Here is a 16914-nt window from a genome sequence, read left to right on the forward strand (position 1 = left end):
ATATCTTAACTGACTCCAACAGTCTGTATCCAGGCAACAGCAACAATGTAATATCCATGCAACTGAGTTGCTACTCGAACTAATACTGTACCGGACATGTACTTTGAGAGCAGGACTTTTCTGGCTGTCCTCCAAATTGTAATGTACTTTCTCAGTCCGACCAGTAAATACTCTTAATCATTGTCCAAACATTTCAAAAATGGTCTGTTCTGGTTGTCTCCTTAATGATTCATGAAACTTGAATTATATTTGAAATATCTCTATATATTATAACTAATATAATCTATATATTATAATTATATATATATAATTGCTGCAACAAAAACATTGAATTATATCGTTACATTTACAATCAGACGTTACTACATTTAGCTTCATATTCACAGCACAGGAACAGTTCAGTGAAGAGAATGAAGGCTGGTCTGTAATAAAACTGTAATAAAAAGACAATTTCAAAGAAGAAAGAAGGCTTGAAAAACAAAACATCCCAAAGTACAAAAGAGTGAAACCAAGTGGAACCAAAAGGGCAAATGGTCTGTTTGAACCAGTTACACAGATTAAAAGATTTTAAAACGCAATTACCTTTTTTAATTCTTACTTATTTTTCAAGTGGACATTTTTTCATCCAGCAGACAGGGAAAATCATAAAACTTCATTTGAAGTAACATTTCTGGCCACTCAACAAATCTCTTCCATCATCTTGTCATTTTGTTCTGCAGGAATCACAACAGTGTGTATTGAGCGACAAAAAGCCTGCTTCTTTGTCTAGCTGCTCCCTTTGTAGTTCTGTCCTCACATGTCGTGAGTAAAACCAAGAATCAGAGAAATAACAGGAATGATCCTGAAGTATAACACAAGTTCGGCCTGTGTCATTCAAATTCCAAAGAAAACACAGCACACTAAATAGTCTTTGATTCTGTGGTGGTGTCCATAAGTGTGAATGTGTCTGTGTGTCAGCTGGAGCACCCTGTCATCCTGAAATTGATAATGTGTTCTCGAAGAAGGATGGAGTATAAACAGAATATAAACATGGCATCGTTTTAGTTTTGAATGTACACAGTATATGTCAGCCATGTCAGAGATACATGGCTGTCAGCAGAAAAGCTTCGAGGTAGCTTCGGAGGACCATTGTTTATCTTTTGTTTTTGTTTTTGGTTTACAAAGTAGAGGTTAGGGTTAGGAGAATAAGGTGACTAATGAAAAGAAAAAAAAGTGGAAAATTAGTGAGGCATGGAGCAATGCAGGAGGATATACATTCAAGGCATGTGATGGTAACTGCTAGCAATCATGGACAATCCCTCCCACCCCCTCCACAAGACACTGGACAAGCTGAAGAGCAGCTTCAGCAACAGACTGATTCAACCCCGCTGCTCTAAGGAACGGTACAGGAAATTGTTCCTACCCACGGCAATAAGACTTTTTAACTCTTCTACCTCTGTCTGTGCCTCAATATAATTACTCGTGCTTATTTCTAAGTGCCCATGTTCCGTTCTGTGTTTTACTTTATGTCCTATACCCAGATATTTTTATATTTATATTTTTTACTTTTATTTCTATTATATTGTATTTTATAATATTCCTAGGTACTAGATTGCTGCAACAAAACAATTTCCCTTCGGGGATGAATAAAGTAATTATCTATCTATCTATCTATCTATGGTAAGAAGGCCTCAAACATTCAACCGATAGAATGTTGCACTTGAGGCTGCACTAATTCTGCAAAAGTCCTTTCAATTCATGGATGCCTAATTTCAAGTTTCCCAAAAAAATGACTTTGGAGAAAGGTTTGACATTTCCCCTCATGTTTGATTTCACGAGACATTAGTTTGTAATTAATGTAAACAAGCTGTCATTTATGAATCAAAGCTTATTATATACTGTCAACAACTGTATAATCATAGCAGTGAGTCAGTGTCGTCAGTATCATCTGATACTGACGACACTATTGGTTACATAGACTTCACTAAAGCAGTGCCATGTCTATCTGCCTCATAAATGAATTGCCTTCATGATGAAGGAGCATATTTACCATGAATAAGTAGTTGGCGAGAAAAGGTAGTCATAGCAGGAAATGACGAGACCAGGTGAGGGTACTAAAAGAGATTAAATTAACTGCAGAAACACAAAAGGATAACAAGAAGAAAAGTGTGCATTGAGAAATAAAGCATTAACATGGTGACCAAATGTTAAAAGTCTCCTCCGCATATTGACAGCCATGAGTGACTGAAATGTTAATCATTGATTCTACAACAGAGGTCTCAAACTCAGATCCTGCATGTTTTCCATGTCTCCCTTCTTTGACACGCCTGAATGTCCTGATGATTCACCACCACATTCAGCACAAAGCCAGATCACGAGCCACTCATTGCAATCAGCCGTATTGAAGCAGGGAAACATGAAAAACATGCAGGGCTGTGGCTCTCGAGAATTTTAACTTGAGACCCTTGCTCAAAAATAATGCTTGTCACAATATGGTAACACTCACAAATCAATACAAGGGCTCGCTTATGGATAAAGAAGCATTTCAACGTTGAAACAAATGTTTTGGAGTTAATTTTCTTAATCTGTACTTCAACTATATTTAATGGCTGGAGGTCAATCTAAACCTAAAGATGAAGTTCAGGCATAAAAACACATCATTAGCCGATCCAGATTCAGAACATACTGAGCATGCCGAAGCACTGATAATCTGTTTTCCAGCTTTGCACTGCTTATCCTTTGGATGCTCTATATCAAATCAGACTGCTTAATTAAGTGGTACTCTAACCCATTGTTCTGCCATGTTTTCACACATGTAGTCAACAATACATTCAGCCCACTCAAAACTGTGTATGCCTGCTTTCCTTGTTAACTTTTGTGTTTTTGTCACTTGCTAATGGGAAAGGTCCTCATAAATGTGAATATGTGCCAATCTCCACTGTAATTGCACAAGTAGATAGTGAACTTTGCACTCCAGCAGTCATACACTGGCACTTCTTAATGATATGATAAACTGTGATTAATGTAGCTAGTTTATATAGACAAAGAAAACCTGAAGATGTAGCAGCAACCTCAAATGTGGTAATAGTGTCAACATGATCCGTTCATCGCCACATTCAAGGCATACTGTATTAGATATATCATCAATTCACTGTCCGACTCATTATGCCAGCAGTATTCTACCATATTCAACCAACTTAGGGACACGGGGCTAAATTTGATCCCAGATAACTGTGGGCAAAACACACAGTATAGCTCGGTCAGCGAGTCAATCATTACACGATGAGAACAGAGAGACCATTAAACAACCTCAGTCACACTTATAGGGGTCGTTCACATGAGAATGCTGGTTCACGTAAATGCACCGTTTTCAGCTGATCATCCACACGAGGCGGGGTTTTAGAGGTGCGGAAACTTTTTTTTTTTTTTTTTTACACAGGTCCCAGAGTGGGGAAATTCTAAAATCCCGACTCAGCAGTGAGGTGTGGATTGCTCATAGGGACACACAATATAGTCACACGTATATCTCAATATCCTGTTAAAATTAATTCAACAAATCTATACTTATGGCAAAGTATACATAGTATGCATTACTTTTCCCCCCAGTGATACACTTTTTTCCCCCCTTAAATTGGTCTGCTTTAGAGTGTGAAAAGCCCTATACAGATAAATGCCAACATTCCATTTCCACCTTAAACAGTTTACCCCATTGCACAACCACCCACCCCATGCCCCCCAGACCCTATCAGACAATAATCATGGAGGGAATACTAATTCAGCAGCCGGAGCCCTGAGTGTTCAGACATCAAAGCAAGATAGAGGGGGGTGAGAGGAGGTAGAGAGGTAAGAGGTTAGTGAGGGAAGGAAGAGAAAACAGAGATGAGATACGAGAGATGTGGTATCTCAGGCAAAAACAAACTGCAATTCAACTTGGTAAATCTAGAAGAAGTTGCAGCATTGAATTGAAATGGGATATTTTAATTCCTGAGTGGATTGCTTGAACCGCACATTGTGCGTGAGTTGATGAGAGGCAGTGCTTGGACCATGCAGACTTTGACTGCAAAGTGCTTGATGTTCTTGCTTGCACTCAGTGGAGGCTGATTCCTATTCTGAAATATTTATGTTTGGTTATTATGCAGCAGCACTGCTTGTCCTTAACTGTGTGTGCTCGTCTCCCCGTCTGCCTGCATGGCTGTAATATCAGCTGTCTCCTAAATGCAATTTCTGTGTATTATCATCCTTTATCTGTCCATTATATTCCATATTTCTTCATGTCTGGTCATCTGTCCATCTATTTATATCAGGTAGAAAGAAAAGATTTTTGTTCCTACTTTGCATCAGCTCTGTATTTGCAACCTAAACACATTCGAAGAGTTACCCTTTGAAGTGTCCATTGAAAGCAACAATCAAACAACAACAACAAAAACATTTATAAAAAAATAAGGACTGATCCACATACATCGGAAAATAATCCACATTAAACTGTGAGGCCACGTTTACATGTACCCAGATTTTTACAAAAACAGAACAACCCCCCCCAAGTTTGACAAAAAAACCTTCATTTACAACGAATTGTTAAAAAAAAAAAAAAAAACACATATACACATAATTTAGAGCTTTCAGTATGCAAAACTTCCCACTGAGTAAGCAACGTCCATAGACGTCCAAGACACATCCGTCTGTCTGTCCAGGCTGTAATCTGGATGTCCATTTCACAGCCAGAACTGGTTGACAAATGACACATACAAATTATGGACACTAAGACACCCAGAATCAGAATCATCCTGCACAATGTCTGCGTTATGACCATGTTTTGCTTTGGTCACAAGGCATTGAACCTTTTAAGCCTACATGGAGAAACTCGCCACTTAAACTTTAATTATGTCCCCTCTGAGTACGTCATCTGGATGTATAGCGATGGCATCTTTTACGTTTTGGACCACTTTTCGCACAGTGGGCTGTAGGGGACAGTGTAACGAGAAGTATGAAGCCATGATAGCCTATCAGAATCCTGGAAAACACAACGTCACGAACGGTGCCAGTTATTTCTTGTTCAGTGATAATAGCGCATGGTTCGGGTTTGTGTAAATGTGGCCTCAAAGCAACTTTTGCGAGGAAAGTAATGGGGCACACCTGTGTTGTGCGTGTGGGTGGCCTGAAATGATGGAAGCACGCCACTGAAATGGAACATTTTCTTGAAAAGGGCAGACAGTGAGATACATGGCTGGAAAGGATAGCAACTGGAGAGATACTGGAGGACGGAAATGTATGGCCTGCAGAGGCACCAGAAGCGCATGGAAGAGAGTGGGTGGCCTGCTACAGCAGTGGGAGTCCATGGGCCTGCATGTATAAAATGGTAAGAAGGGAAGCTGACTCCATGTTCCTGTGCCCAGAGAAGCCAGGAGAAGAAGGGTCTCCTGTTACAAACACTTACAAAAACATTGTTTTCGTCTTTAAGTGATAATCAATTTAATAAATGTTTAAGGCCCTGTAAAACACTGTAGTAACATGGGATTCTATGTATTTACACATGTCCACATGTTCTTAATTTGAGAGACATTTCTAGTAGCCGAACATGGCAGTGATATGAGCAACACATCCCTAACAGCAAGGCTTCATGTCAAACCTGTTAACACCCATGAATCTACAGTTGTGCACAATGCCACTGGAGGACCATAGCAATTCAAAAGAAGTTCTATTGGATAATGAATATAAAAAATGCCCTTGAATGCTGGATGAGCATGAAAAAATAAAAACATTCTATGGCAAATCACTCCAATAATAAATAGTTCACAATTATGTGGCAGAATTTTTTTTTATATTGAGCCTAAAAACAAGACAGAAACTAGGGAACTATTATTCATTTCATGGTTAAAAAAACCCAACCTTTTCTGTATTCTTTAGGGGACTGAATGCACTGTTATCAGTTACAAGACATCAGTGCATGTGGAATTAAAATGTTACAAGCATACAAGACAACTTAGTTTTCAACATCTAGATACTCAATCACCAACCTACTCGTCCATGTTCTACAAGTCATATAACAGGAGTTCATTTAATTTATTCTGCTGAATGCCAGTGAGCCTCAGACAAGTCTATTAAAGTGCTGACTTGTGGGATGCGAACCAGTCTACTATAATACCACCCATTTGTTCAACCAGTGGTTCAAATATAAATAACGAGGCTCTGCCCAACAGTGACGGGATGAATGGGTGACTGACAAAATAATGTTGCAGCTTTGATAGATAGAAACTTACTTTGCTAGACATTAAATTACTGGTGATGATTCGTTATACAGTGCATGCATAAAATAAATGCCTTTATCATCGCCAATGTACTCTTTATACACCCTGTTTCATATTGGTGCATACTGTCAGGAGGAAGTGTGTCCGGAAACTATCCAAAGTCAGAAATGCCAAACTGTTAAGGACAACTTGTGTTACCATTATTAGAAATGCAGCACCAATAAGGTGTGTGAACAACTATGTACGACTGAGTTCAACAAAGACTATAATGTAACCTTTACCATTTTATCACTCTAACATTTAACAGGAAAATGGCACTCATTATTGCATCCACTTATAGGTAGAGCTTTATTCAGTTTTTGTTTGTCTGCTGTGGTATTTTTCTTTAGATTCATTGGGGGAATCAGATCCCCATTTCCCTCTGTCATTGTGTCGCAGTGCCATTGGGCAAGACATTGAACCCCAAGTTTGTGTGACAATTTGTGAACGTGAGAGATCATGTAAAGCATATCAAATCTGTTCCAGCAGTATAATGTTAAGTAATGCACATCCAGCATGAAATTGGATATAGGTGGACATTTTTTTGATGGCCAATGGATTGTCTGGATGCTTCTAGACCTACGTCAATCTAATCACAGAAGCTCAATAAATATAAGCTTGTTTCATAGCCATAACTTATTAAAGGCTGTGATGGACTGGCCAAATATCTTTTACTCATTGTTATTTGCAATCAGCACTGGATCCCTATGACCAGGTTTGGTTAAAGCATGTATGAATGGATTGACACACAGACAGACAAATTTATAGAATTTATAGGGCAGGGAATCCTTATCTGTATTTTATTTACAGTGAAACTAGCAGGTTGTGTGATTTGCTTAAGGGTTTATGTCTGGAGTGCTGAATATTTAGTTGAAATTCAATGTGACTGTCTTTGGCAAGGCCACTGGCCTTGCATTGCCTGTCATTCACCCCTTGCATGCGGCATCTGCATATGACTGAAGCCACTGATGCATATCTGTCAACTGTGCATTTCCCAAGAAAGCTCTCAGTAGATGCCTGTGCAGAATAACCAAGAATGAATATAGCTGTCAACTGATCCCAGAGGAACACTTCTAAGCATTTTCCCTTCTGTCAGTCTCTCAGTCAGAAACTGTATGCAAAAGTGTCTTTTTTTTAATCATAAAGCAGCCTTAGCGTACAACACTGTTTGTAGGATTCAAAGTTGGGAGACGAGAAGGTAATAAGAAACAATAAAATCCTGCTGGTAGAAAGAAATCCCCTTATTGTCACAAAACTCTCACAATCTTCTCTCACCCCTCATAAACTATGATATTAGGCCCTGTTTACATGACAAAGTTTCACGTGCCAACACCTAATCCGTTAAAAAAAGGAGTGTGTTTATACTGCAGCAGCAGACACACTGACAACGATGCAGTTGGTATTCCCAGTGTGCCACTGCTACTACCAAAACTTCATTGCTCCTATATTTTTAATAGAAACATATTAGAAACACAGTGAAATAACAAGGATATGGTTTCTAAAAGAAGGATTAAAAAAGAGCCAGACAACATTCAAAATATTCAACTTTAAACTGATAGACAACTGCTGAATTATCTTTTCTCATGTTTGAAGATGGTCAACATGACTGCGCCACCAAGACCTTTCTTCAACGTACTGATTGTTACATTGTCAAACAAAGGTCAACCATATTGACTGGAGATTAGGTTTTTATTACAATGACCAATAAATTGTAAAAGTATTTAAAATGTTTGCTTTAATGTTTGATGTTATCTAAACAAACACAAAAGACATCGAAGGCATGAGGCTTAAGCCCATGTGTCTCTCTATGCCATCGACTCTGTGCTCTCCGCAGTTCTGTTGTTTCACAAGAAGTCAGCAGTCCTTCCTGCCCTTTTTTTTCCCTTGAACTGAATGCAACAAGATAGCTCGAGTGACTGACTGCAGCCTCTTGTGGCAAAAACAGTATTACAACAATGATCTGGCTGTGGTTCCATTGTTTCATTTATTTATTTTAGGTTGACAAAAATATAAAAATACATCCTGTGCCTTTAATCTACTCCAATATATTTCCACCCAACTTCCTTACATGTACAGTGGGTGCAATGTGGCATATTTTTTATTTTTGCAGTGATGTATATGTAATGGATGCGAAATTCAGGCCCCTGGGGAAGAAAAATGTTCTGATTATTGCTTTGAATTAAAGTCAATACTCAGTCATATCAAAATATCCCTTATTTGCATTATATCCATGCACTCTAAGGAGAAATACCAATCTGAAATGTCAAGATGTGTTTGTACACACGAATCAAAGCTGACAGAGCTTTCAAAAAGCATAAACGTGAATAAACTTTGAAATCAAACCATACACTACAAATGAGAGTGGATGAAAAGAAATAAATTTGTGGTTTCTTTCATTTCATTGGTTATTTGTTTTTTTTACTCTGCATGTTGGTCAGCAGCTCAACAACATCCTCTGTTTCCTTGCTTTATCTCAACACCAATGTTGAGATAAAGCTCTACTTTCTCCATCCCTTAATTTCCAATCTTTTCTTCCACCCATCTTCCCTGTGGAGCCATTCTCAGGATTGCAGTGTTTGCCAGGAAGATTTGATAAACACCATACGCCGCCATGTCTGCTCTTTAGTATTAATGAGATCAATCACAAGCATCGCCATTATGCTCCCTTTCCTGTCTGTCCGCAGGCTCCAGAGGAGGAGAGCGCTTTAGAGTGGGAGAGAGAGAAAGAGGTGCATACATGGGGGAACAAAAACTGGACTTGTGTGGGTGTAGCATGGAGAGTGTGTTAAGGTGTAGCCATTTGCAGAATGTCGGAGATTCTATATCTGAATGTGTGCCTGTGTGTGAAGGAGATCGTGGGAGTATTAGTGAGTATACATTGTGTCTCATTTGGTTGTGTGTGTGTGTGTGTGTGTGTGTGTGTGTGTGTGTGTGTGTGTGTGTGTGTGTGTGTGTGTGTGTGTGTGTGTGTGTGTGTGTGTGTGTGTGTGTGTGTGTGTGTGTGTGTGTGTGTGTGTGTGTGTGTGTGTGTGATGCAGCAGATTGCAGAGGGCGGGGTAGAGTGGGTTTTTGCCTGCAAACTAACAGATGGCAGGAGAGAGGGGTTTTAAATATATATTTTTTTCACTTCTTAAAGAGCAACCAGTTAAACTGTGTGTGTGTGTGTGCACGTGTGTGCGTGATTGTGTCTATGTGTGTGCTTCCTGGTGACTTTCTTTTTTGTGAGAAGCAGGACTCCGTTTCATTCTCGAGAGTGTTCACTTAACTAAATTTATACAGCGTAAGCAAGCTTGCTCTTCAGCTGAAGTACGCACAAAACCACACACACACATGCACACAGATGCGAACACACAAACACAAACTGCACAAAGTGCCACACACAGGCAGGTGTTGCTACCACTTCATCAGTGTTCTCTCTGAAGAGGAGGGGAAAAATTAAAGAGCCTGGAAATAACAACACTTTTCATTGCTATGCTTTTCAGCACCTCAGGGTGGGAAGCGGGATAGAGGAGGGGGATTGAGGAAAAGTGTGGCGGGGAAGGTGAGAGGGCATATTCATGTGGGAAGACAGGAAGGAAGGGAAGTCTCAATGGAGTGTGAAGAAAATGAGATGCTGAGAATGCAAAGAGTGTATGAGTGAACGCAACGTTGTCATTTTTCACAACAAGAAAAATGACAAGATGAAAAGCCAGACTCACACAACTCTTTTCTTGCCAGGTCTTTATTATCAATGACAAAGTCACAGAAACACTACTCAGTCAACGTTGTTGCCATAGTTGATTAAGTCCAAAGAACACATGGGTCTTCAGCTTCATACAAATAAGGTTGCACAGAAAAGCACCTTGTTTTAATAGAAAGCAGCATTTCCAGAGTACGCAGACTTGTATTCATTTTTTATATACACACAGCTTTCTAACCATCTTAACGTTACCCTGACTTTATTTCATGTCTTCAACTCAAAATTCATGTCATGAGCTCCTATTTTCACACGTTAATCTTTCGTAACATGATGGCCACTTGCTTTATAATGTTTGGAGCTTCCTATTGCTTACAGCACATACTCGCAGTCGCGTATGTTGTTTGTCAGCCGTACAGAAGCCATCTATGCCGCAAACCCATTGTTTTGTTCAACAGTTTTCCAGGAGAACATTGCCCACATTGCCTGACTACCTTCACAGGCTCAATTTCTTTCCAGAGGACCCTGGTGCCATGTGTTCTTCAGGTGGGTCAGCTGTACTGCACATGTCCAACCCCACCCCCCAAAAAAAACAAAAAAACGGGGGTTCATTGGACCAATTCATTTCCTTTTAACACTCTACAGCAAGTGTTCATTGTCAGCACTTTGGTGGGGGACAGGGGTCTTCAAGAGCACCCTGATTACCTGCTGCTATGCAGCTTCATACACAGATTTTGATACATTTGTTGCTCATCCATCTGTCATTTAACGCCATATTAAATTGAGCGAATGATTTTGTTAGTTGGTGTTTCTGTGAAGAATTGTTAAGTTTTAAATTATTTCTTGTTCAACTACAAACTCTAAACTACACAATTGATTAAGCATAAACTTAACGATAAATTATATGTTGAAGAAAATCACTCAAAACTTTAGCCTGCTTTTCATATCAGTCTGATTGTCCATGTACTTGCAAACAGCCATGCTTTTAGTCATCACTACAGGATATTATAGATCTGTATACAGTGAGTAATAAAAGCTTTTCTACACTCAAGTCTAACGATTTTGAGTGCAGAGCAAATCTGATATACCATAAAATATTAAGTTCAACTTTAAATGACCACAAACGCAAATCAGCAGCTCTCAATATTAACAACTTAGTGATTGAGTGTCCTTGACATTCATGTTGCCCAGAGGATGACTTTGAAGATCCTCAGACTTTACCTCATCAGTGACGCATTACCACCGGACCATAATTCCACTCAGCACAAATCCTTTATTTTAGCATTCATTTCTGTGGAACTGTTGTAACTTTTCGCCCCCAGTTAATTCTCACTCTGATTTAACAAATGCATTGTGTTACATTCAGAAAAATGAATCGACGAAACAACAGAAAGAGTAAGAAAATATTGTTTAATTTCATAATGAGAGGCCATGGACTTAACAGTGACTATTCTGCCTAATCCATAAAGAAGAGCTCAGCTCCGAGTTGCCTGCCAGATCCTGAACAACTGCAGCACACTGGGTTAGAGACGGAGGCAGGGCCAGCTCTATATAATGATTGAGCTAAACAGTCAGTAGGACTGAACTTTGTCATTCAACTTTTTTCCTGCAGTGATATAGATTTTGCCGGGTGACAGATATCACACTTTTGTTACAATTTGTCTGAGTTAACCTTATTTACTGTTTAATTAAGTGACAGTTATCAATGGACAAAGATAATTAATGCTGAGCAGTGTCACTTCACTTTTTTGGGGGAATCATATCAGATGACAATTTGACCTGGAATTCACAAGTATTGTATGTTAAAACAAACTGTCAGAATATTTATATATTGAACAAAGTTAAATATGTGTTGGATCACAAAACAATGAGAGTGTGGTATTGTTCACTCACATTGCCTTCATTGAGTAACTGTGCAGAAGTGTGGGGTAACACATATCAGAGCAATATAATGGCTTTGTTTGTACTACAATAAAGAGAAATTCTAATCATCCACAGAGTTAAATTCAGAGAACATACCGACAGTTAATTTGTTAAATCAGGGTTAGAATAAAAACATGCACATATGCAGAAAACTTTGTTATGAACTGAGGATTTAAACTGGATCACTGTAAATTCACACTGCGTGGGTTTTTGTTGGTTTGTTTGTTTCGTGTTCTATAATCACTCTGTGAAAAAGGTTATAAGTTTGTTTTTGGTTTTTTTAATTATTCTTTTCATTATTCTCAAGTAAAGGCAAACTAACTATAAGAATTTATGTTTATTCTGGTTGTTCCCTTCCAATCATAGAGGTGTTTATCTGATCATTTAGGGTGTACTGTTGTAAAAGAAAATGCTTTCATGAAAGGAACAAGAATGAATGAATGAATGAATGAATGAATTCCAATGGACATTATTCACTGTTGCATTAACGAACATGTTTCTTGGTGAATACAGTAGCTGGTATGTCAATGGAAACCTGTAAATATATAATATGATAAATATTATGCTTTTATAGATTTAGACTATGATCACATCATTCCAAGTAAGTTTGTTCAAAGACAAGACAAGACAGGAATCCTGCCTGTGAGACCAAACACAACAAGCGTGCAGTTATTTGCCATTCTATATTATTTTCTTTGTACAAACGCTAACCTGATAGGTGGATTTTTAGATGTTTGATTATAGAGAGCCCTTTTGAGGTACCACACTTATTCAGAAACATGTGGTTTGCAAAGAAATCCAGAACAGGCACCTGATCAAAACAAAATAGCCGAAATATCAAAGTAGCTGAGTTGGTTAAATGCTCTTTTGCAGAATTGGCTCATATCTAAATATTAACTTAATATAACGCTTGCTCTCACGCATCTATTGATGACCAACCAGATAACCATCACAGAAGTACAGGTTGTGGTCTGTGTTGAAAGGAAAGCAAGGACTGCTCGGTGTACTTTGTTTAACAGGTTAAAAAAGGGGCCGGATAGGCGATCATGAACAGGTCATATCCCAAATATACCTCTGCTGCTGCATCACTAAGCTGACTTGGTGCACTTGGCAACAAGTATCTGATTAAATCTGCTTCCACAGGCAACTTCATTTATCCATTCTTGTTGGTTCCTCATGCTGTTGCTCTTGTGCAGTATATTCCAGTAAGTGGCTCAATGTACAGTTTTGATGATACCCAGAAGCAATAAGAATTAGTTTCAGTTGATCTACATCTGTAAAAGCTACTTAAGTGTGCTTTTATAGGCACAGTAGAAATATAAAAGAAAGAAAATACAGACAAAAAGTCGTGTATTGAAAGGAAAGTGTTAACTTACTGTAATGCAAAGAGGAACCGTTTGTGTTGAGTGCAAGAGTGCTCGTGTCTGAATGTGTGTCCTCGGGGGAGAAAACACAACTGTCAGTGTGTGACCAGCTTAGCTTTGCACTGTGTCAGTGCTAAAAGACATGGGCACACATAACTTGTCTCTCACACACATTTAGCAAAGCATCAGCAGGCATGACACTCAGATGAAGAATGGGGGACACTCATGTTTGCTGATGTACCACAAGTGTCCGCGCACACACACACACACACACACACACACACACACACACACACACACACACACACACACACACACACACACACACACACACACACACACACACACACACACACACACACACACACACACACACACACACACAGTGCTCGAACAGGGCTGAGGCTGGTGACAGTCTCTGTCCCTGTAGCAGTGTGTCTCTCCAGAGGTATGAGGCGGAGTGACACAAAGTGGTCTGTTGTGACACAGCCTGTCATCAAAAAGTGACATAAGTGACCCACTTTTCTACACAGCAAGCCCTTTGGAATCCTCAAAGCTTACTCTAGGTTTAACTGGTTTTACTCTAATCTAGTGTGTGTTTTCTTTTCTTTTTTTTTCACATTTGTATTGACTAATCTGAAACACTAATACAAACTCTGGAACAGATAAGCTGTTTAAGGGTCAGCTGTACTGCACATGTCAGGGAAAATTCCTGTCAAAAAACAACTTGAAAGGAGTTTGATACATGTGGTTTATTAAAACTTGCATTTTGAAGTACTGTTGCTTTTCTATACATTTAATACTAGAGATCAGTATTTCTATTTTGACCTTATTGATGTCTTTAAAGTATATATGTAATCCTCCCCAAACTATTTCAGAGGGTTATCAAAAAAGAAAAAGAAAAAAACAAAACAAAAACTAGGAAATATTATTTTAATGGAGAGGGTCAAAACTAATCAACTAACTTGTAGCTGCAAATTGGCATTGATTGGATTTTTTGTGTCATTGAATGGATGGACAAATAAATGAATTAATATTAAATAGATGCGTACATAGAAACAATGATAAACATGTTTGTTGCTGACAACCATAACAGGTAAGATCCTATATGTTTATAAGATCAACCAGTGTGCATAAATATTCTCGGTGTTCACAATAGAATATTCGCTCCATCTCCTATACCTGCCTTTTTCAGACTACAGCCAGGAGTAGGTACAGCATATTCCAGAAAAAAACATGAGGCATTAGAGTATATATGCATTTTGGATGTGTCACCAGCCCATCATAGTGGGAACACATACTCATTCATACAATTGATTGTCAGTAAAGCACATGACAAATATACCATTCGATTGTGTGACACACCGATAGCACCAGCAGAACATTTGCACTGTCGTAATGACAACATACACATTTCACACAGAAAAGCGCTGCAGGACAGAAGGTTCAAACCGAAAGGCATGTTGCTATATGGCTCAGTGTCATCTCAGCTCCTGGACTCATATCTAAGATGCAACAGGAATTTGCATTGCAATTGCAAATGGAGATAAACCTGGAGGTAAAAATTGTGCTGTGATAGTCAGCGTTATTAAAGTGAGTTTATGTATTTAAAGCTCGTTTAAATCTGGATGTTATGAGTTCAGAAAATCATAGTATGGACGATGAAGTGGCCTCACACTAAACAAATAAACCCTAACTGGAATAAACAATTGGAAAAGGCAAGTGAAAACAGTCAATGACATTTAAGTCCACAAGCTAAAAAAAACTGACACATAAATGATCCTATCACAGCAGCATCTCTGAGAACCATTTCTTCCCCACAAGGCAGCTTTGATGAAAATATAGTTTTTTTCAGCAGGGATGCACAGACATCTGAATTCTTCTTGGTGTCGTAAATGTTCACTGGCAGGCATTTTCAGCCTAATGAATTTGGAAATGATGAAGTAAGCAAACTTTCCTCCATCATCATTATGTTGAAAATGCCAAGACGTGCTGATCAGCAGGTGCACTTGTATAGACATCCCAGAGAAAAAAAAATCTCTCCTGAAAGCAGCTCGCAGAAAAGCATAGCACCTTTAGTCAACCATAAAGAAGAGGTAATAGAAACCCTCATTGAGTTAAGAAATTACACTGGACATTGATAGCACAGCAGGTAAAATATAACTATTTCTGACTGATGACTGATGTTCAAAGGTCATTGTAGCCTAAATGTGAGATCAAAACATACTGGACCAAAAGACCAAATGGATCACCAACTGGGATTGAACCTAGTGCATAAGTGCATAATTTGTTGTCAGCTTTCCCTTTGTGACTGGTGTCTTTGTTAAAAAATCTCAACATGCATGAGATTTCTCCTTGCTGCTGGCCCCGACATGCTGCTCTGCTGAGAGGCTGATGTCAAGCTTCAGGTATCTGAGCACTTTTACAAGTGCCAGTACACAGTATCGAGCCTGATGCTGATGGCGCTGCAACACTAATGCAAAGGAATATGTGTCTGCGGGTGAGTGATTCATACATTAGTGAAATTGTTGTTTTCTTAGTTTAGTTCAAACAAATATAATTTGATTTTTGCACCCGCGTGGATGGATACCCCGAATAGAACAAATATAATGTCTTCATTTCACTGCATGAAAAATAAAAATTGCAATAATAGTTTATTGGTATATATGATCGTTCCCTACCCCTGCGATAGAGGCTCCACTCCACATCTTGGTGCCATACACCACAATATACAAGGAGTCTGTAGTGGATCATTTTCTGTTCTTCAGTGACGGCCGGAGGTTCGGAAAAATGAAACTGAGACTCAAGGCTTAAGATGCAGAGTGGAATTTATTCAGACATAAAGCCGGAGCGCTCCCACACCTGACAGACAAAGACACATTCCCAAAACCATCCTCACACACACACACACAGGCATGCACAATCTGCCCAACCACCCTCTGACTCCATTGTATATAAAGTCGTTTCCCTGTAATCTCATCCTCCGAGGCCAGTTGCTGGCACCGCCAGCAAAAACAACGTTGATTAAGGGGCTCAAATCTAACAACAACGTAACCGGCCTGGGGTGGCAGTGACCTGGCAGATGGGGTAATTGTCAGTGAATACGTAGGCCCGAAAATCAAAGAGATCTTAGATTTTCTACAACAGAGTCCATAGATCAAAGAGTCCAGCTTGACTTGGCTGCAACATGGAAACTTAAACAATACTAGGTAGGTGATCATACTGTTATAGCTGATTAGCATAGGTACAAGAACTTGCAGCATTCAAAAAAATGCCCAGTGGATTTTTTGAAGTAATCTCTACTTCCCTTTTTCAACTTTAATGAACAAAAAGGTCTTGAAAAAAAGTTTAGCGCAACGATTTAAGTGAGAAAAAGGAAACGTATGCTACTGTATGTATACTGTCATTTCATGATACGAGTGAATCCGTGTTTATTATTTGAAGCAACCACAATTTATTCACACACACACGCACACACTTAAATTAAATAAATAAATCATGAATAAGGTGCAGAAATAATACGTTAAAACACTCTTGAGCTGCTACTCTTCAAAGCATTTGTGCTCATGAATTTGCCTTGTTTCATGTAAACATATTTGCTTTTAACCAATGCTAACAATCTGTGTTCTGCTTAAGTCGCAGATTCTATAATGAGGATATTCACTTCCTTTGATTTTCCTCAAATGTC

This window comes from Blennius ocellaris (assembly GCF_963422515.1).
Source record: "Blennius ocellaris genome assembly, chromosome: 7".
NCBI classification, from domain to species: domain Eukaryota; kingdom Metazoa; phylum Chordata; class Actinopteri; order Blenniiformes; family Blenniidae; genus Blennius; species Blennius ocellaris.